Source organism: Temnothorax nylanderi, unplaced genomic scaffold (assembly GCF_030848795.1).
Source record: "Temnothorax nylanderi isolate EJ_2023f unplaced genomic scaffold, tnyl_v1.0 TNYL_tig0008_pilon, whole genome shotgun sequence".
Taxonomy (NCBI): domain Eukaryota; kingdom Metazoa; phylum Arthropoda; class Insecta; order Hymenoptera; family Formicidae; genus Temnothorax; species Temnothorax nylanderi.
Window position 1 is genome coordinate 851745 of NW_027249070.1, and position 22335 is coordinate 874079.

The 22335-nt window shown below is 45.6% G+C and overlaps 1 long non-coding RNA gene across 1 annotated transcript; it reads right to left on the reverse strand.

Moving 5' to 3' along the window:
* Positions 1-3906: 3906 nt before the first annotated feature.
* Positions 3907-9588, reverse strand: LOC139783602 (uncharacterized). The gene is made up of 5 exons (XR_011721324.1): positions 6757-9588; positions 6375-6497; positions 5993-6115; positions 4882-5733; positions 3907-4634 (listed from the first exon to the last, which is right to left on the reverse strand). It is a non-coding gene; the product is annotated as an uncharacterized lncRNA (long non-coding RNA).
* Between the last annotated feature and the right edge of the window lie 12747 nt (positions 9589-22335).

Consider the following 22335-nt stretch of genomic DNA (forward strand, 5'->3'; position numbering starts at 1 on the left):
GTTGGTGAACTGTAATGATATCCTGTATATTAGTAATTATTCGGAGACTATACATATCTGTTTGAATAAAACCAACAAAATTATCTCTTTACTTTTATACATAATTTTCTACATCATAAAAATATTTTAATATTGTGTTACTATAATAAATTATGCATAAACTATATTACGTATAAAATTAATTATTATATATTATTAATAAAAAATGCGCGCACGCATGATCAATACAGCAAGCATTATACAAACATTACCCCCATTGACATCGCTGACCTCGACACAAACCGGAATTGAACTATACCATTATCCGACCAAGAAAATGCGGTTAATTATGCGCGCGCCAATTAACACGCCATAACGATCGCCCGTTATTACACCGTTGTTCATTTTCGACTAATAACGCTGGACGGTTTGATTTTGGATCGATATGACTGAATTTCACAAATTTACTCGAATGTCGCAGGGTAACGGCTAATTAGCGTTACTACTCACCGTAATTGATTCGCCATGGCGGGTTGGTCGTTTATCCACTCACTGTTATCCGGCATACCTCGCAAGGGTGAATTATGCGGAAACACTGCAAATCGCAATCAGAATGCGTTACTTCCAAAAGACCAATTTTCACGTAAAATATATTTTTATAGTGTAAACAGCGTGAAAAAATTTTGCGGCGACCGTTTTCGGCGAAACCGCGCGAGATACGATATGTATGTGTAGATTGGAACTTCATGGCAAATTCACTTATCATGAAATCTTGAGTAAATAAAAAATCAGAAACATATGAAGTTAATTAATATTATTTATCTCAGCCAAATTTTTCATTTAGGCGCAGTAAATGTCTATCGGTTATATGCAATTTTATTCTAATTAATTTAAAATCTAATTAAAATTGAAATATAATAAGTGATAGACGTTGCAATTATAGCATTAACTGCATAGTATTATTACTAATTATTATCAAACATTTAAATTAATTCGTGCATCCTCTTATAAATGTTACAAGTCTATATAATTACAACTTTTACTATTACAACTCTGACTATTTTGTATTTCTAATCTATAGAACAATTAAACAGTGATCGTGGCTAATACGGAATATCTGGATCACTTGCAATTACCTCTGTGCATTTCGATTAATTCATCATGCACATATAGACGTAACAACCACAGCATTAGCTGTTGACTATACACATATGTATTGTATTAACACGTATTATATTAAGATTACCAATTACTACTGCATCTGTGAATTAATTCATGCATGTAATGTTATAGAAATAATGACTGCAACATTAATTGCACGACTGCATACGTAGTATGTATGTATGTATCAGCACTACACAATATTAAAGTTATCAATCACTACTGCGTCTCTCAATTAATTCATGCATGTAATATCACAGAGTAACGATTGCAACATTAGCTGCTTTTTGCATTGACCTAAAAAAATACATACAGAATATCACGATCATTATTAATTATTACTGTGTAGGTATTTCGAATTAACTTGTGCATACATTATTTTTTAAACATAATGACTATGGTACCAGCTACAGTTATTTCGTACTTTTAGTGACAGAACAATTAAACAGTGATCGCTGGCTAACGCGGAATATCGCAAATCACTGCCAATTACTACCGCGTATCTCGATTAATTCATGCACATATAATTTTATAAACGTAATGCTCACGTACTAATTAGAGCTGTTAACTACATACATACTGTATATTAAATCTACATAATATCAATTTCTAGCACACGTTTCGATTGACTGATGCATATAATTTTATAAAAACATACTAATTCGCGTTTCTAATCAAATCAATTAAGCAGTGATCGCAATAAACTGGAATATCGCGCTCACTGCCAATTACACATTTCGATTCACTCATTCACATAATCAATCTGTACAGAGTTGATGAGTAAACCCTACGATTGCACGAAAGTCATTTAATGGAACTGTCGCATATTATCGATGTAATATTTATGCATACGATTTTTATCCGGTAAATTAATGCTATAATTGCATGGAAAATACTTAATGGAATTGTCGCATTACTGATCAAATATATTATATTCATGCATAATACGATACTTGCTTAATATTTTTCTTTGGGATTATTGACTTATATTTATTTTCGTGCAAAATTTAGTCTCAGTTGCGTGAAATTCGTTTGAAGGAAGAACCTGGAAAAATTCACACATTTGTACTATCGACGCAATGATGTACTCTGTACGCAATGACATGGCTTCTCGGTATACTCGGCGAGTCCAAGGGGGTCTGTCCACGTACGGAGTTTGGCTCGCAAGTCCGGCTCGGCGAGCTTGATTCGCGAGCCGGACTCGAACACGTTTTTCCACCACACACGAAAGGAAAATGTGCGAACTTGGGTCGTCTGACCCAAGCCGAACCCGGCTCGTGACAGTCGTGACATCCCACCCACGAACGGAGTAGAAACCGAGCCGAGCCGGACTTGCGAGCCAATGCTCGTACGTGGATATATCTCCTAAGGGCTCGGTTTCGTAGAAGCCCAAATATCCTCTGAATTACCTTAATAAGTCGCCACGACGCGATCGGCCGTTTCCACTCGCTGTATTCAACGCACTCCGGCACTTTGCGGGCATGCCGTGATCCGTGATCATCGCGTAATCGATCTTGCTCCGATCGCCTTGTGATAGAAAAAGATGGCAATATGGCGTAGCCGCCGAGAGTCAGGAACGAACGAACGACGGGACTTGCGATCGCGAAAACGCGGTTGATCAAGATCGCCCGAGCCGGCGCACACGTCACAATGACGCCCGGCGTCGTGCGCAACGCTCTCGATGCCGATTAGCACGCGAGACGCATTTTCGCCGAGCAAAAATCGCGAATAACGCGATACTCACTACTTCACAACGACCTGTCCCGGCGCGAAGCTCGCGCCAACTTCGGCGTACGTCGTAACCGACGCGCGATATGGCGGACACTACATTACCAACCATTAAGAACTATATATTACAGGATTCGAAAGCTGACAATTTCAACACGATCGATATTCACTAAATTGCATTTTAATCCAGATAAATAAGATTAGATATGAGATATTCCTTACGATCAATACAACTTTTGGGAAATAATACGCGAATCTGACAGTTTTTCTTACGAGAAGAAGAGTGAAAGGCAGAGAGCACAATTAAATCTTCATGTTCCTTCTGCACATGCAAAATATGTTAACTATATAATTCTTAAATGCTTTTGATCGAAAGTCAGATAACTAACTTTATATACGAGGGTACAGACAGAGAGAAGCCTGAGATCGAGGCCATCCCGGTCTTTTTCATGGGACCGTCGAAAACCCCTGTACATACACCTGTACACTAGCGCCAGTACATCCATTTTCGAAATTGGTACTATGTAGCCACGTTCATTTTCCGACACTGCCGATAAAACATCAATTTGGTGCGCGTCTCAATCAAAAATAGATGGATAGGCTACAAAAAATTAGGGTGAAATCGATGCTTTGTTGAAATAAATTTTAGTAATTAATAACCATTATAACGTTTTCAATAAAATAAATTACATAATAAAACCAAAATATTTCTTACCCTTTTTACTCATTACATATATTTATATATTACTTTCTTGCATCAATTTATATAATATTTAATCTTGGAAAAATAAATGAAAAGGAATAGATGGGTATAAATAACACGCATATTCTAACTAATTCAAAATTTTTCCCTATCTATATTGATATTTTTTTAGTTTTATAACACTTAACACAACTTATTTATTTTTATCCTTTTGTTCAAGAAGAATAATATATAAAAATAATTTTATTAAAAAATCTGAATAAAAATGTTACACTTTAAAAATAATTACTTTAGTTGTAATAGTATTATTTTACTTTTTGTTTCTTTGTATTTCTCTCTCTATTTATTACTCTAATTGTAAGCTATAGAATTGATCTACATAAGAGTACCATAGCATAGGTGTAACTGTGCACTTGATAAAAAATTACATGTCTGATTAATTTTCAATAATAAAAACGAAGATTTGGCGCGTTGCAATTATACTGTGAAAGAAAAAATTAAAAAAGTTCTATGCTGTTTTTTACATATGTGGAAACAAAATTTCGAAAATTTAATTTATTAGGAGTATAACTAATTCTAAGTTCCTGCCATTTTTCCGCAAAATAAAATTCTAATTCAATAAAATATGTCGTTATATATTTTATTTAAGATTTAAAATTTATTTAAAAATTATTTATATAGATTATTTATATAGAACGCGGCGCGGTTTGTCAACATAATTCAATAAACGATCGATAATTAATGAGCTCTTTGCGAGCTCGGTGCGTGCGAAATGTGCGAGTAATTCCTCAAGCACAATCGCATAATAATCAATAAACAAATAATATTACCAAGATTAAATATCTGCCCTAATCAGTTTTAGCCCATCCATTTTAAGGCAACGGATCTACGAAATGTAATATTTTCATACTATAAATTATTGTAATTCGACATGTATCGAGATATATTTTTGCTCTACATTTGATTATTCGTAGATTCGCTACCTCAATAAAAAAGTTTCTCACTGACTCACCGATCCGATGCGCAACGGGCGGAGTTAGTCGGCCGCGTAGCTACGGTGATACTGTAACATACAAACATAAGATTTAAATTTAAAAAAACGCTCAAAATTATTAACATTTGAAAAGTTAATTCTTACGCGTCTCTAATTCGTCTTTCAATAAAATATTTAGCAATACATTTATCTGTTTATCGAAAAAGATCTTTACAAGAATTGTAGATAATTTCTCTTTCTCTAATTCTTAACTTATCGAGATAAAACAAGCTAAATAAATGAGAATTACATTATGCACATAAGAAATGATACTCACCCCAAAGTTGCTCTGCCGGGGCCCGATGTCTCTCCCAGACCTCCTCCTTCTCTCAGGACGTCAGACCTCCTCCTCCCGCCGCACAGGACACTCGCGAGAAACACTCGCGGATAATAAACTACAATCGCGCGCGGACTAATTTCAGTAAAAGTCTTTCTCGCGCGATACTGTACGGCACTCCCGTTTAAAAAAATCTTTTTTAGTCCGATTATTTGATTACGGCACTCCCGAAGCAAACGCGACGAACCGGCTGCCGTTCATTCAATTAAATCGGCGGACGAGGGGTACGTTAGCTTCCCCGTCTTTGGATTTTTATCCAAGCAGAACAAGAGTTTTGCTTGGGTAAAATCCTCGTACTGGGTACTGGGCCTTCCCACCTCGCTAAGGTCGTACCCCAGGGGAAGGTAGTACTTAAGGAAATACCGTGAAATATAAAAGCTGGTAATATATATATATAAAATCAAGTTATCGATTTTCTACCACAGATTTTTCGTACAAATTTGAAAGAGTCGCGACGCCGATTGCCCCGATTCGTTCCGCGTTCATCACTCTGCGTTGCGTTAATGACGACGAAATGTTGGAAGATCTTGACGCGAGATACTACGCGAATCAAGTGGACGGTTAGTAAAAACTAAAGACACGCAGTTGATTAATCAAAAACACAATCAAAATTAAATATCGCACGCACAGTACGGTATCGAGCACGTAAATCTCGCGAATGTAAAACTGTACTATTAATACTTTGCACAACTTTGATGCCTCTCCCAGGCCTCCACTTTCTCTCACGCTGCTCGGGGTGTCCCTCGTGTTCCCTCGATGCGAAGCTGATGCTCCTTCCTGCGTGGATATTTTCTGTAACATAAAAATAAACAAATCGATTAAATAATTGTCACGCGCATCGAACATCTTATTCGTTATTCCGATTAATGTTTTCCTAAATTACTTCTTCGAAAAAAGTCTCTACGTTAGAATCAACTTGAATCAAATTTTTTGATTTATTTCTTTTAACTAATTTATATTCCGAAACACGGTTTAATGTAGCAACTAAATAAGGATAAACGAAAAGAGGGATTCTATAATATCTTTAGAAAAAATAAAAAGTAACACTTACCAGAAGTGTTGGTACGCCGATGCCCGATGCCTATCCTAGGCCTCCTCCTCCTCTCAAGCTGCTCGAGATGTCCATCGTGTTCCCTCGATGCGAAGCTGATGGTCCTTCCAGCGTGGATATTTTCTGTAACATATAAATAATCGAATCGATTAAATAATTGTCACGCGCATCGAACATCTTATTCGTTATTCAGATTAATGTTTTCCTAAATTACTTCTTCGAAAAAAGTCTCTATGGTAGAATTAACTTGAATCAAATTTTTCAAATTATTTCTTTTTACTAATTTATATTTCGAAACACGGTTTAATGTAGCAACTAAATAAGGATAAACGAAAAGAGGGATTCTATAATATCTTTAGAAAAAATAAAAAGTAACACTTACCAGAAGTGTTGGTACGCCGATGCCCGATGCCTATCCTAGGCCTCCTCCTCCTCTCAGGCTGCTCGAGATGTCCATCGTGTTCCCTCGATGCGAAGCTGATGGTCCTTCCAGCGTGGATATTTTCTGTAACATATAAATAATCGAATCGATTAAATAATTGTCACGCGCATCGAACATCTTATTCGTTATTCAGATTAATGTTTTCCTAAATTACTTCTTCGAAAAAAGTCTCTATGGTAGAATCAACTTGAATCAAATTTTTCAAATTATTTCTTTTTACTAATTTATATTTCGAAACACTGTTTAATGTAGCAACTAAATAAGAATAAACGAAAAGAGAAATTCTATAATATCTTTAGAAAAAATAAAAAGTAACACTTACCAGAAGTGTAGGTACGCCGATGCCCGATGCCTATCCTAGGCCTCCTCCTCCTCTCAGGCTGCTCGGGATGTCAGCTTCGCAGGATTCCCTCGCTGCTCCGATGTCATCTTCTGCGTCGTTATTTTCTGAAACATTCAAATGAACGATTCGATTAAGCGTAATGAATGTCTCGCGGCGCGGTGAGACCCGCGACGACGCGTATAAGGGAGCGAAGCCGACGACATAGTCTCGCGGCGCGGTGAGACCCGCGACGACGCGTATAAGGGAGCGAAGCCGACGACATAGTCTCGCGGCGCGGTGAGACCCGCGACGACGCGTATAAGGGTGGGAAGCCGACGACATAGTCTCGCGGCGCGGAGAGACCCGCGACGACGCGTATAAGGGTGGGAAGCCGACGACATAGTCTCGCGGCGCGGAGAGACCCGCGACGACGCGTATAAGGGTGGGAAGCCGACGACATAGTCTCGCGGCGCGGAGAGACCCGCGACGACGCGTATAAGGGTGGGAAGCCGACGACATAGTCTCGCGGCGCGGAGAGACCCGCGACGACGCGTATAAGGGTGGGAAGCCGACGACATAGTCTCGCGGCGCGGAGAGACCCGCGACGACGCGTATAAGGGTGGGAAGCCGACGACATAGTCTCGCGGCGCGGAGAGACCCGCGACGACGCGTATAAGGGTGGGAAGCCGACGACATAGTCTCGCGGCGCGGAGAGACCCGCGACGACGCGTATAAGGGTGGGAAGCCGACGACATAGTCTCGCGGCGCGGAGAGACCCGCGACGACGCGTATAAGGGTGGGAAGCCGACGACATAGTCTCGCGGCGCGGAGAGACCCGCGACGACGCGTATAAGGGTGGGAAGCCGACGACATAGTCTCGCGGCGCGGAGAGACCCGCGACGACGCGTATAAGGGTGGGAAGCCGACGACATAGTCTCGCGGCGCGGAGAGACCCGCGACGACGCGTATAAGGGTGGGAAGCCGACGACATAGTCTCGCGGCGCGGAGAGACCCGCGACGACGCGTATAAGGGTGGGAAGCCGACGACATAGTCTCGCGGCGCGGAGAGACCCGCGACGACGCGTATAAGGGTGGGAAGCCGACGACATAGTCTCGCGGCGCGGAGAGACCCGCGACGACGCGTATAAGGGTGGGAAGCCGACGACATAGTCTCGCGGCGCGGAGAGACCCGCGACGACGCGTATAAGGGTGGGAAGCCGACGACATAGTCTCGCGGCGCGGAGAGACCCGCGACGACGCGTATAAGGGTGGGAAGCCGACGACATAGTCTCGCGGCGCGGAGAGACCCGCGACGACGCGTATAAGGGTGGGAAGCCGACGACATAGTCTCGCGGCGCGGAGAGACCCGCGACGACGCGTATAAGGGTGGGAAGCCGACGACATAGTCTCGCGGCGCGGAGAGACCCGCGACGACGCGTATAAGGGTGGGAAGCCGACGACATAGTCTCGCGGCGCGGAGAGACCCGCGACGACGCGTATAAGGGTGGGAAGCCGACGACATAGTCTCGCGGCGCGGAGAGACCCGCGACGACGCGTATAAGGGTGGGAAGCCGACGACATAGTCTCGCGGCGCGGAGAGACCCGCGACGACGCGTATAAGGGTGGGAAGCCGACGACATAGTCTCGCGGCGCGGAGAGACCCGCGACGACGCGTATAAGGGTGGGAAGCCGACGACATAGTCTCGCGGCGCGGAGAGACCCGCGACGACGCGTATAAGGGTGGGAAGCCGACGACATAGTCTCGCGGCGCGGAGAGACCCGCGACGACGCGTATAAGGGTGGGAAGCCGACGACATAGTCTCGCGGCGCGGAGAGACCCGCGACGACGCGTATAAGGGTGGGAAGCCGACGACATAGTCTCGCGGCGCGGAGAGACCCGCGACGACGCGTATAAGGGTGGGAAGCCGACGACATAGTCTCGCGGCGCGGAGAGACCCGCGACGACGCGTATAAGGGTGGGAAGCCGACGACATAGTCTCGCGGCGCGGAGAGACCCGCGACGACGCGTATAAGGGTGGGAAGCCGACGACATAGTCTCGCGGCGCGGAGAGACCCGCGACGACGCGTATAAGGGTGGGAAGCCGACGACATAGTCTCGCGGCGCGGAGAGACCCGCGACGACGCGTATAAGGGTGGGAAGCCGACGACATAGTCTCGCGGCGCGGAGAGACCCGCGACGACGCGTATAAGGGTGGGAAGCCGACGACATAGTCTCGCGGCGCGGAGAGACCCGCGACGACGCGTATAAGGGTGGGAAGCCGACGACATAGTCTCGCGGCGCGGAGAGACCCGCGACGACGCGTATAAGGGTGGGAAGCCGACGACATAGTCTCGCGGCGCGGAGAGACCCGCGACGACGCGTATAAGGGTGGGAAGCCGACGACATAGTCTCGCGGCGCGGAGAGACCCGCGACGACGCGTATAAGGGTGGGAAGCCGACGACATAGTCTCGCGGCGCGGAGAGACCCGCGACGACGCGTATAAGGGTGGGAAGCCGACGACATAGTCTCGCGGCGCGGAGAGACCCGCGACGACGCGTATAAGGGTGGGAAGCCGACGACATAGTCTCGCGGCGCGGAGAGACCCGCGACGACGCGTATAAGGGTGGGAAGCCGACGACATAGTCTCGCGGCGCGGAGAGACCCGCGACGACGCGTATAAGGGTGGGAAGCCGACGACATAGTCTCGCGGCGCGGAGAGACCCGCGACGACGCGTATAAGGGTGGGAAGCCGACGACATAGTCTCGCGGCGCGGAGAGACCCGCGACGACGCGTATAAGGGTGGGAAGCCGACGACATAGTCTCGCGGCGCGGAGAGACCCGCGACGACGCGTATAAGGGAGGGAAGCCGACGACATAGTCTCGCGGCGCGGAGAGACCCGCGACGACGCGTATAAGGGTGGGAAGCCGACGACATAGTCTCGCGGCGCGGAGAGACCCGCGACGACGCGTATAAGGGTAGGGAAGCCGACGACATAGTCTCGCGGCGCGGAGAGACCCGCGACGACGCGTATAAGGGAGGGAAGCCGACGACATAGTCTCGCGGCGCGGAGAGACCCGCGACGACGCGTATAAGGGAGGGAAGCCGACGACATAGTCTCGCGGCGCGGTGAGACCCGCGACGACGCGTATAAGGGAGGGAAGCCGACGACATAGTCTCGCGGCGCGGAGAGACCCGCGACGACGCGTATAAGGGTGGGAAGCCGACGACATAGTCTCGCGGCGCGGAGAGACCCGCGACGACGCGTATAAGGGAGGGAAGCCGACGACATAGTCTCGCGGCGCGGAGAGACCCGCGACGACGCGTATAAGGGAGGGAAGCCGACGACATAGTCTCGCGGCGCGGAGAGACCCGCGACGACGCGTATAAGGGAGGGAAGCCGACGACATAGTCTCGCGGCGCGGAGAGACCCGCGACGACGCGTATAAGGGAGGGAAGCCGACGACATAGTCTCGCGGCGCGGAGAGACCCGCGACGACGCGTATAAGGGAGGGAAGCCGACGACATAGTCTCGCGGCGCGGAGAGACCCGCGACGACGCGTATAAGGGAGGGAAGCCGACGACATAGTCTCGCGGCGCGGATGAGACCCGCGCCGACGCGTATAAGGGAGGGAAGCCGACGACATAGTCTCGCGGCGCGGAGAGACCCGCGACGACGCGTATAAGGGAGGGAAGCCGACGACATAGTCTCGCGGCGCGGAGAGACCCGCGACGACGCGTATAAGGGAGGGAAGCCGACGACATAGTCTCGCGGCGCGGAGAGACCCGCGACGACGCGTATAAGGGAGGGAAGCCGACGACATAGTCTCGCGGCGCGGAGAGACCCGCGACGACGCGTATAAGGGAGGGAAGCCGACGACATAGTCTCGCGGCGCGGAGAGACCCGCGACGACGCGTATAAGGGAGGGAAGCCGACGACATAGTCTCGCGGCGCGGAGAGACCCGCGACGACGCGTATAAGGGAGGGAAGCCGACGACATAGTCTCGCGGCGCGGAGAGACCCGCGACGACGCGTATAAGGGAGGGAAGCCGACGACATAGTCTCGCGGCGCGGAGAGACCCGCGACGACGCGTATAAGGGAGGGAAGCCGACGACATAGTCTCGCGGCGCGGAGAGACCCGCGACGACGCGTATAAGGGAGGGAAGCCGACGACATAGTCTCGCGGCGCGGAGAGACCCGCGACGACGCGTATAAGGGAGGGAAGCCGACGACATAGTCTCGCGGCGCGGAGAGACCCGCGACGACGCGTATAAGGGAGGGAAGCCGACGACATAGTCTCGCGGCGCGGAGAGACCCGCGACGACGCGTATAAGGGAGGGAAGCCGACGACATAGTCTCGCGGCGCGGAGAGACCCGCGACGACGCGTATAAGGGAGGGAAGCCGACGACATAGTCTCGCGGCGCGGAGAGACCCGCGACGACGCGTATAAGGGAGGGAAGCCGACGACATAGTCTCGCGGCGCGGAGAGACCCGCGACGACGCGTATAAGGGAGGGAAGCCGACGACATAGTCTCGCGGCGCGGAGAGACCCGCGACGACGCGTATAAGGGAGGGAAGCCGACGACATAGTCTCGCGGCGCGGAGAGACCCGCGACGACGCGTATAAGGGAGGGAAGCCGACGACATAGTCTCGCGGCGCGGAGAGACCCGCGACGACGCGTATAAGGGAGGGAAGCCGACGACATAGTCTCGCGGCGCGGAGAGACCCGCGACGACGCGTATAAGGGAGGGAAGCCGACGACATAGTCTCGCGGCGCGGAGAGACCCGCGACGACGCGTATAAGGGAGGGAAGCCGACGACATAGTCTCGCGGCGCGGAGAGACCCGCGACGACGCGTATAAGGGAGGGAAGCCGACGACATAGTCTCGCGGCGCGGAGAGACCCGCGACGACGCGTATAAGGGAGGGAAGCCGACGACATAGTCTCGCGGCGCGGAGAGACCCGCGACGACGCGTATAAGGGAGGGAAGCCGACGACATAGTCTCGCGGCGCGGAGAGACCCGCGACGACGCGTATAAGGGAGGGAAGCCGACGACATAGTCTCGCGGCGCGGAGAGACCCGCGACGACGCGTATAAGGGAGGGAAGCCGACGACATAGTCTCGCGGCGCGGAGAGACCCGCGACGACGCGTATAAGGGAGGGAAGCCGACGACATAGTCTCGCGGCGCGGAGAGACCCGCGACGACGCGTATAAGGGAGGGAAGCCGACGACATAGTCTCGCGGCGCGGAGAGACCCGCGACGACGCGTATAAGGGAGGGAAGCCGACGACATAGTCTCGCGGCGCGGAGAGACCCGCGACGACGCGTATAAGGGAGGGAAGCCGACGACATAGTCTCGCGGCGCGGAGAGACCCGCGACGACGCGTATAAGGGAGGGAAGCCGACGACATAGTCTCGCGGCGCGGAGAGACCCGCGACGACGCGTATAAGGGAGGGAAGCCGACGACATAGTCTCGCGGCGCGGAGAGACCCGCGACGACGCGTATAAGGGAGGGAAGCCGACGACATAGTCTCGCGGCGCGGAGAGACCCGCGACGACGCGTATAAGGGAGGGAAGCCGACGACATAGTCTCGCGGCGCGGAGAGACCCGCGACGACGCGTATAAGGGAGGGAAGCCGACGACATAGTCTCGCGGCGCGGAGAGACCCGCGACGACGCGTATAAGGGAGGGAAGCCGACGACATAGTCTCGCGGCGCGGAGAGACCCGCGACGACGCGTATAAGGGAGGGAAGCCGACGACATAGTCTCGCGGCGCGGAGAGACCCGCGACGACGCGTATAAGGGAGGGAAGCCGACGACATAGTCTCGCGGCGCGGAGAGACCCGCGACGACGCGTATAAGGGAGGGAAGCCGACGACATAGTCTCGCGGCGCGGAGAGACCCGCGACGACGCGTATAAGGGAGGGAAGCCGACGACATAGTCTCGCGGCGCGGAGAGACCCGCGACGACGCGTATAAGGGAGGGAAGCCGACGACATAGTCTCGCGGCGCGGAGAGACCCGCGACGACGCGTATAAGGGAGGGAAGCCGACGACATAGTCTCGCGGCGCGGAGAGACCCGCGACGACGCGTATAAGGGAGGGAAGCCGACGACATAGTCTCGCGGCGCGGAGAGACCCGCGACGACGCGTATAAGGGAGGGAAGCCGACGACATAGTCTCGCGGCGCGGAGAGACCCGCGACGACGCGTATAAGGGAGGGAAGCCGACGACATAGTCTCGCGGCGCGGAGAGACCCGCGACGACGCGTATAAGGGAGGGAAGCCGACGACATAGTCTCGCGGCGCGGAGAGACCCGCGACGACGCGTATAAGGGAGGGAAGCCGACGACATAGTCTCGCGGCGCGGAGAGACCCGCGACGACGCGTATAAGGGAGGGAAGCCGACGACATAGTCTCGCGGCGCGGAGAGACCCGCGACGACGCGTATAAGGGAGGGAAGCCGACGACATAGTCTCGCGGCGCGGAGAGACCCGCGACGACGCGTATAAGGGAGGGAAGCCGACGACATAGTCTCGCGGCGCGGAGAGACCCGCGACGACGCGTATAAGGGAGGGAAGCCGACGACATAGTCTCGCGGCGCGGAGAGACCCGCGACGACGCGTATAAGGGAGGGAAGCCGACGACATAGTCTCGCGGCGCGGAGAGACCCGCGACGACGCGTATAAGGGAGGGAAGCCGACGACATAGTCTCGCGGCGCGGAGAGACCCGCGACGACGCGTATAAGGGAGGGAAGCCGACGACATAGTCTCGCGGCGCGGAGAGACCCGCGACGACGCGTATAAGGGAGGGAAGCCGACGACATAGTCTCGCGGCGCGGAGAGACCCGCGACGACGCGTATAAGGGAGGGAAGCCGACGACATAGTCTCGCGGCGCGGAGAGACCCGCGACGACGCGTATAAGGGAGGGAAGCCGACGACATAGTCTCGCGGCGCGGAGAGACCCGCGACGACGCGTATAAGGGAGGGAAGCCGACGACATAGTCTCGCGGCGCGGAGAGACCCGCGACGACGCGTATAAGGGAGGGAAGCCGACGACATAGTCTCGCGGCGCGGAGAGACCCGCGACGACGCGTATAAGGGAGGGAAGCCGACGACATAGTCTCGCGGCGCGGAGAGACCCGCGACGACGCGTATAAGGGAGGGAAGCCGACGACATAGTCTCGCGGCGCGGAGAGACCCGCGACGACGCGTATAAGGGAGGGAAGCCGACGACATAGTCTCGCGGCGCGGAGAGACCCGCGACGACGCGTATAAGGGAGGGAAGCCGACGACATAGTCTCGCGGCGCGGAGAGACCCGCGACGGACCGTATACGCGAAGCGTAATGCCTCGCGGCGGCAGACAACGCGACGGGAGCGCCGGACCCCATTGTACCCTTCACTCCCAGCGAACTGGGAGGAGGGTACGGTGTGCTCGTAGACCCTGTACCTCCCCACCGGGCCCTCCCTTCGGTAAAGCCGAAGGTACTGCCCCAGTGGATCGTTGATACAGGGAGCCCTCTCACCACGGCAAGGTGGCACACCACGAGAGGGACATTTTTTACACGCTTAACTTTATCCGTTGTCCTACCTACCCGTATTACAATTTAGTATTTGTTAATCCATACCTCAAAGTGATCACTTGAGATTTGGGAAACGTAGAATTGAGAGTTTTAACGTGCGCGATTGGAATTTAATTGGGGATGGGGATTTTCCAATCTCGCACATATGCGAGAAAATATAAAGAAAATAGTCCTACTTTGGGCAAATAAACAGATCAAATTATTTTGTATGTTAATTACTTTACAAACCTTCAATTCTGGTCATTAATATAGACCTTACCTTATGAGATGTTTCCGTCGTTTCTTCTGACCAAGATTGAACTCACCTATTGAGTTGTTACTGGCCAAATCCATTTTGGTTCTATGTCAGCCAGAAAATGAGAAGGCGATAAATTCCTTCAATGCCGGCTGATTAACAGCGCCGGTAGACGATTATAATGTTGCGGTCGATTACGAATCGTTGCGATCGTTAATAAGCGCGCATTAATCATATCGGAAAAAAATAAACAACCACGTTGGATCGTTAATAAAATCTTAATTAAGTGACTTAATTTTGCTTTTAATTTTACAATGATACGCGTAATTAATGTATTCGTACAAGAATTAATACACAGCAGCAATGGAAAGTAAAACAGAATTATATTATCAAGAAATGAAAGAATTTTATGTTAATCGCGTTCTAATAAAAATCGTCGTGATTATATCTCACAATTAGTCACAAATATCTGGATTTCAATAGTACAATGTAGAAACACGAGACAACAGAAATTTAAAAATTAATCGATGACTCGATCAATCAATTATTTATTAATGAATGGACAAACAATGTTTGGTATAAAAGTATAAACCGAATCGCGAACCGAACCGCGAACCGAATCACGAATCGTTACTTAATCTCACTTTAGATATCAAGTGAGATATTCAGACTAAATGACGTGAGATCCAAAGGGATTAATAATTTCTCCATATAATTAATATCGCAATCAATATAATGAATTCATCAAGTTCTTACGCTGTAACATTTGTCTTTACAAATTCTTATATACATATTTATATAAATATTTCGTTATTATAACGCAAATTGTTATCAAATTTATATTTATAATATGACATATCAAAAATACATATATCTACGATTATATTATATATTTTAATGTAATGTAATTGATATGAAAACTATCAATTCTGAGATAATTCTACATGAAAAATGATTCTGTCCCGCAATAAAATATTCACTGGATCTCACGTTATTTTATTTTGTTTTGTTTATAGAAAGCCAAGCTACATATGAATAGACTATAAAAGATTAGGATAAAATCGGTGCATTATACATATGTATACAACAAAAATAAATACGATTAACACTTTTTAGTGTGATCTATATATGTATGTACAATAAGGTTCATGTGGAATATATGCAACGTGAATCAAAATATCTTTTGGTCTTTTTCATTTGTAATGCATACACATTGAGTTTATTAATACATTTTGCTTCTTTGCACCAATTTATGTAATATTTAATCCTGGAGGAATATTTGGAATAGGGAGAAAGAAAGAGAGAGAAAAAAGAAAATGAAGAAACACATTTAAATTTTCTTATCTATATAATCAATTAATTTATTTTATTTTATTAAACCTATCTGTACTCCATCTACAGATACTTATAGCTTTTATTATTTCTTAATTCCATAATTGTAATTAAATTATCTATTGTCTATTTATAAAAAATTATTTTCTATTTATTTCAATTGTATATAAAAAATATAAATATTTTTAAAATTTTTATTCTACACGAAAAATAAAAGTCACAAAAAACTTGAATAAAATCTTATATTCGAAAAACGTTATAAAACTTTATTTTAGTTCTTTGTCTTTTTCTGTATTTCTTAATAATTTTAAAAATAAATTTAAAAAATGTAATTAATGTAATAAATCTAAATAATTGATTTTAATATTGCACAAGAAACTAATATCTTTATATATAATAAAATATACATCATCATCGTTACTTATTACTCGTGTCCGAGCGTGGTGACTTCTCTTCATATACATGTGTTGCACGCGTAGATTATACACATTGTACATGGGACCTACAGTTTAACGCCGATTCCGAACGGCTATGTTTTTTTCAGAGAAGTGTTCGTGGCAAGAATACTCTTCGGTGGTTTGCCATTGCCTTCCGAGAGGAGAACGAGCGAATATAATTTTTCTAGCTCTACCGGGAATCGAACCCGGGACCTTTGGCTCAATAGACCAGTGCGCTGTCTACTAGGACATGCTCGTCCTCAATAAAATATACACAGAGAAAAAATAATGTTGTATCAACAGCATTAGTCTAATTGGAAATAATCTTGTTTTATTTTATTAAAACAAAAGCATAATGTATTGAATTAACAAGATTATTTCCAATTAGACTCAGGCTGTTGATACAACATTATTTTTTTCTCCGTGTATATTTGCCAAAGAATATAGCCGGGTTTGTATGGGAAATCTGCCCCCGCGGCTTTTTCGATTTGCACTTGGGGGATCGATTTGACATTAAATAAAAATAATTCAGCTAAACTTTTAGCTCTTTATCTCAAACGATTTTCGAGATTTTCAAAAAAACCACTTTTTTCGATTTTATTTTTTTTTTCAATAGTAAAATTCAAAATTAATGAATGGTGATTTTTTTTCTAATTCTTAGGAGTAAAAGGGATGAAAAAACACTTTCATTATGAATCTCAGGTGGAAAGCCGATTTTTAAGAACAGAAATAAAACTATAATCATTTTTTTTACCGTGTTATTTAAAAGTGTCCACCGCCAAACTTTGTCAGAAAATGTCTTCTATACTCCTTTACACTCAGGAATTTTTTCATTTTTTTTGAAGTGGTGGAACATTATGAAAAAAAATAAAAACTAATTTTTTTTTCAAAATCTTGCGTTTGAACGCATTAAAACTCTTATATTGCTAGAGAAATATATAGAAAATAATTTTTACAACTGAAAAAACACAACTTACTTACAAAAATATTTAAATAATTAAGAAATGCATTACTTCAAAAAATAAAGGACATTAAAAATATTTGAATTGACGTTAAAAATTTTCTTTTTCACGCAAAAATTCATAGAAATAAAAAAATATAATGTTTCTGTACTATTGGCAATAATTTTATACCGTTAATAAATAAAAATGAAAATTCTTATTTGATAAGTTATACTATATTATTTATTTTTAACAATACGTATCATCAATTATTTACATTCAATGAAATGATTTCACATTAGATATATATAAAAAAGACTGTTTTGAATAACGTCGGTTAGTCTTCGTCACTGTCTTCATTCACTACAGCATTAACTTTTTCATTTATAAACAGACGACTCAATATTTCGGCAGGTCTTATTATTTTAGCCAAATATCGAGCGTAAGAAAGATAATATATGATAGCTGCAATGTGAGAGCAGCACCCTACAGTACGCCTACCATTAGCACAATCACAACAATATCGACTAATCCCAGAGATCTTATTCTTATCTGGCTGATAATCAACAAAACAACGGTATGTTTTTGAGTTAATATGCCGAGACCTTACTTGTAGTTTAATAATATTAGTACGATAACTTCAGACGATTTGACAGATTTTCCCGAGTTAACAGAACAAGATCTGAAGATTTTTTTTACGGGGTCATATCAAATGTCTCAAGCTGTGTCTTACTTAGCTGAGATGATGAATGAAGACGGAACAATAACACTTCAGTATGTGAAAATAAAACCTAATATTATTAAACTACAAGTAAAGTCTCGGCATATTAACTCAAAAACATACCGTTGTTTTGTTGATTATCAGCCAGATAAGAATAAGATCTCTAGGATTAGTCGATATTGTTGTGATTGTGCTAATGGTAGGCGTACTGTAGGGTGCTGCTCTCATATTGCAGCTATCATATATTATCTTTCTTACGCTCGATATTTGGCTAAAATAATCAGACCTGCCGAAATATTGAGTCGTCTGTTTATAAATGAAAAAGTTAATGCTGTAGTGAATGAAGACAGTGACGAAGACTAACCGACGTTATTCAAAACAGTCTTTTTTATATATATATCTAATGTGAAATCATTTCATTGAATGTAAATAATTGATGATACGTATTGTTAAAAATAAATAATATAGTATAACTTATCAAATAAGAATTTTCATTTTTATTTATTAACGGTATAAAATTATTGCCAATAGTACAGAAACATTATATTTTTTTATTTCTATGAATTTTTGCGTGAAAAAGAAAATTTTTAATGTCAATTCAAAAATTTTTAATGTCCTTTATTTTTTGAAGTAATGCATTTCTTAATTTTTTAAATATTTTTGAAAGTAAGTTGTGTTTTTTCAGTTGAAAAATTATTTTCTATACATTTCTCTAGCAGTATAAGAGTTTTAATGCGTTCAAACGCAAGATTTTGAAAAAAAAAATTAGTTTTTATTTTTTTTCATAATGTTCCACCACTTCAAAAAAAATGAAAAAATTCCTGAGTGTAAAGGAGTATAGAAGACATTTTCTGACAAAGTTTGGCGGTGGACACTTTTAAATAACACGGTAAAAAAAATGATTATAGTTTTATTTCTGTTCTTAAAAATCGGCTTTCCACCTGAGATTCATAATGAAAATGTTTTTTCATCCCTTTTACTCCTAAGAATTAGAAAAAAAATCACCATTCATCAATTTTGAATTTTACTATTGAAAAAAAAATAAAATCGAAAAAAGTAGTTTTTTGAAAATCTCGAAAATCGTTTGAGATAAAGAGCTAAAAGTTTAGCTGAATTATTTTTATTTAATGTCAAATCGATCCCCCAAGTGCAAATCGAAAAAGCCGCGGGGGCAGATTTCCCATACAAACCCGGCTATATTCTTTAAATAATTACCTATAAATTTCAGGCGACTGGTATACTTCGCATGTTCTGCGATACAAATAACATTAGATGCATTAATAAATAATGCATCGACATAACGTATGTGCTTATGGATGCATTCTCCCGTAAGCACAATAAATCGATAAATATATAATGATGATGCTCCAGGATTAATTATTTAGCCTAGTCTGATCTAGTCTATCCATTTTAGAGCAACGAATTTGTAAGAAGTCGCATTTATCTATAGTACTATTATATGGATACAATACATAAATATATCTAATATAGGTCTCACAAATTTGTTACCCCATACTATTGTAAAAAATTCGTCACTCACCGATCCGATGCGCAACGGGCGGAGTAATTCGGCCACGTAACTACGATGATACTGTAACAAAAACGAAAGATATAAATTAAAGAGGCGCTGAAAATGATAAATGTTTCAAAAAATACACATAATTTTACGCGCATCTAAATTCGTCTTTCAATTAGATTCACTGATATAATTATCTATTTTCCGGAAAAAATATTTACAAAAATAAATTTTTATAAATTTTTAAATAATTTCTTTTTTTCTAATTAGTTTTAGCTTATCGAAATAAAACTCCGAATAAATGAGGAAAAACTATTAATTTTATGCAGATAAAAGATGATACTTACCCCAAGGTTGCTCCGCCGGGGCCCGATGTCTCTCTCAGACCTCCTCCTCCTCTCAGGACGTCAGGCCTCCTTCTTTCACCGCACAGGACACTCGCGAGAAACACTCGCGGATAATAAACTACAATCGCGCGCGGACTAATTTTAGTAAAAGTCTTTCTCGCGCGATACTGTACGGCACTCCCGTTTAAAAAAGTCCTTTAGTCCGATTACTTGAACGGCACTCCCGAAGCAAACGCGACGAACCGGCTGCGGTTCGTTCATTCAATTAAATCGGCGGACGAGGGTACGTTAGCTTCCCCGTCTTTAGATTTTTATCCAAGCAGAACGAGAGTTTTGCTTGGGTAAAATCCTCGTACTGGGTACTGGGCCTTCCCACCTCGCCAAGGTCGTACCCCAGGGGAAGGTAGTACTTAAGGAAGTACCGTGAAATATAAAAGCTGGTAATATATATATAAAATCAAGTTATCGATTTTCTACCATAGATTTTTCGTACAAATTTGAAAGAGTCGCGACGCCGATTGCCTCGATTCGTTCCGCGTTCATCACTCTGCGTCGCGTTAATGACGACGAAATGTTTGAAGATCTTGACGCGAGATACTACGCGAATCAAGTGGACGGTTAGTAAAGACTAAAGACACGCAGTTGATTAATCAAAAACACAATCAAAATTAAATATCGCACGCACAGTACGGTATCGAGCGGCGCGCACGTAAATCTCGCGAATGTAAAACTGTACTATTAATACTTTGCACAACGAGGAGTCGCGACTGCGTGGGCCGTTAACTTACGCTTACGCGGCACGAAATATACGAAAATGTACGAAATGTTAATGAACGAGCGTTGTATCACAGCGTGCTATTACTTGAATCACTTACTTGGATCACGATACGATTTCACGTTGTCACTCGGCAGTCGGCCCTCCTCCCGCTCTTCGAGAAGAATCGGAGATAATCGCACAATTTCGGCACAGCGTTCAAAGCACGACACGAGAATCACGAGATATGCCGCGTAAATGAATGCCACATTCCGCACATTCGAGAGTCTAGAGTCCAGACATATGGCGGGGCGGGACGAGCGATTATCGCCCACGAATATCACGAAACTACAAATCACTCACAATTGCCGTACCTTCGCCTCGAGTGCCTCGACGTCTCCGTCTCGAGCGAGCGAGCGATTCGCGCGACACATTCATTCACGACACTTGATACACTTGCGAAATTATTGAGCGCGTCGTCGATTATTCCCGCGGAACGAGGAGCAGGAGTGCCAATCGCACGAACGAGCGCGTTCCGAATAACAGCACCCACTGCCGGCCACGGCACGGAGCACGGAGCACAAACACCACACCTGTTCGAAATTTATCGGGAGAATGACTGAGTAATATCCGCAGGTGACGGTACTCCGAGCGTCGACGAAAACAAGTATCAAGGCCGTCTCGCCGATAGAAACAACCGTCCGCGGCCCGACTTTGAACGTACGCTGCTCCGAAATCGACGGAGTCATTCAACGGTCGCGCGCCTAGTACGACTGGTAAAGCCTTGTGTACACGATACTAGAAATCGGTCCGAGTTTCGGTTTAAGCCAATCAACTTGCAGCTTTTACAGAAAAGCAGCAGTTTCATTGGCTTAAACCGAAACTCGGACTGATTTCTAGTATCGTGTACACAAGGCTTAACAGTGGTATGCCGCGGCGTCACGGCTACTGCGCCGGCGGCCGGCGGCCGGCGGCCGGCGGCGGCGGCAGCGGCGGCGAGAGCCGCGAGCGGCCGAACGTGATTGGCTGGATTCGACTCGCGAGCCAATCGCGTTCGACGGCTCGCCTGACCTGTGCGGCGGCGGAAGCGCGCGCCGCGCGCGCAAGGTACGTCACTCGTTCAAAATCGGTGTGAAACGTTGTCGGTCGTGTAATTCCTTTTTTCTCGTGAACGAAAAGAAATTTGGTTACTGGGTATTGCAAGCTAAACGTACGCCGAATATTCCTTCTTCGTGTTTACTGAAACGCAAACAATCGCGAACGAGGGAGCGAGCTTGCTTCGAAATGCGTATGAATATCGAGAGTGCGACCAAGCTGAAATGTGCATGTCCACGAATACAATTCCGTTTGTCGTTCAAAAACAGACATGTAATTCGCTCGTTCACGTAATTCGTTACGTTTACATCGTGATCGCGCATATCATAAAAGATATAAATATTCTCGATTGTAATTGGTTGAGGATCAGTTTAATATTTATATCTTACACGTATCGATAAATATTAACTTATTTTATATATTTATATTATATGTCAAATATCTAATATGCAATTTCGAAAATGGATGTACTGGCGGTAGGTACGAAAAAGGCCGGAATTGGCCTTTCTCAGGGTCTCAGGGTACAGATAACGCCCAACATGTGCAATGCGTTTCAGCGACACCCAGCCGTCTGCTAATACGTGCATGATCGCGCGTGCGTGGATCGTG